This window comes from Macaca fascicularis, chromosome 5 (assembly GCF_037993035.2).
Source record: "Macaca fascicularis isolate 582-1 chromosome 5, T2T-MFA8v1.1".
Lineage (NCBI taxonomy): Eukaryota > Metazoa > Chordata > Mammalia > Primates > Cercopithecidae > Macaca > Macaca fascicularis.
In genome coordinates, this window is record NC_088379.1 from 105,677,737 (window position 1) to 105,678,529 (window position 793).

Below are 793 nucleotides of genomic sequence, written 5' to 3' on the forward strand. Positions count from 1 at the left end.
TTTCTTTCATATCTGTAAAAGATTTGTTTTTTAAAGTAATGGATTTTGAGGGAAAAAAACATGGAACAGAAGTATGGAATACAAATATAAGTGTGTTGCTAATTATCTTATAACCACAATAAACTAATACAGAGAATGCCCTGTACAAAACACAATAAAGTTTCAAAGATTGAGGTGTTCCTTAGCAAGGCTGACAATTTTAGTCTCTGGTATTTGTAATTTAGGCTGCAGTCCTCATTTCTGGATGAATCACTCTATGTGCGGCACAGTCTATGCCTTTAATCAGATTTGAACAGAAGAATGCCCCTTTGGCCCAGGTAGAAGTAGACGAAGTGTTTGGTTTCATGTGTCAGGCAACTACCAAAGTTCCTCCCCATGATGCAATGTCAGATGGGATTGTACTTCTTGTCAAACTGCTTCTTGATATGGGCTGAAAGAGTCTTTTTAATGTTCTCCAATGCCTGTGTAGCTCACACCACTAAGCCCTGCTGCATCTCTTCCAATGTGACTGCATTTTTGATCACAGCTTTTCAATTTCACATGGTTACTGTGGAGCAGAGACTGGCCAACTGGAATAGTCTCCTTGGGAAGGTGCTAGCATGGCTCAGGCCCTGTGAGAGCTACGGTCACTACAGGAACCATGGTACATCTAACACATTTTATATTCTTAATGAGACTCTGTATCTAGTCATGTTCTTTCTGTGCCTAAGAGAGCATAGAAAGTCCTTCTCATGCTCTTTCCCCACTAAATTTTCTCAAGGAAGCAGGAGAGCACATTTGCATGTACCAGCAT

The 793-nt window shown here is 40.2% G+C and overlaps 1 pseudogene; it reads right to left on the minus strand.

The window, feature by feature from the left end:
* Positions 1-278: 278 nt before the first annotated feature.
* Positions 279-542, minus strand: LOC102131128 (dynein light chain 1, cytoplasmic-like; annotated as a pseudogene).
* Positions 543-793: the final 251 nt, after the last annotated feature.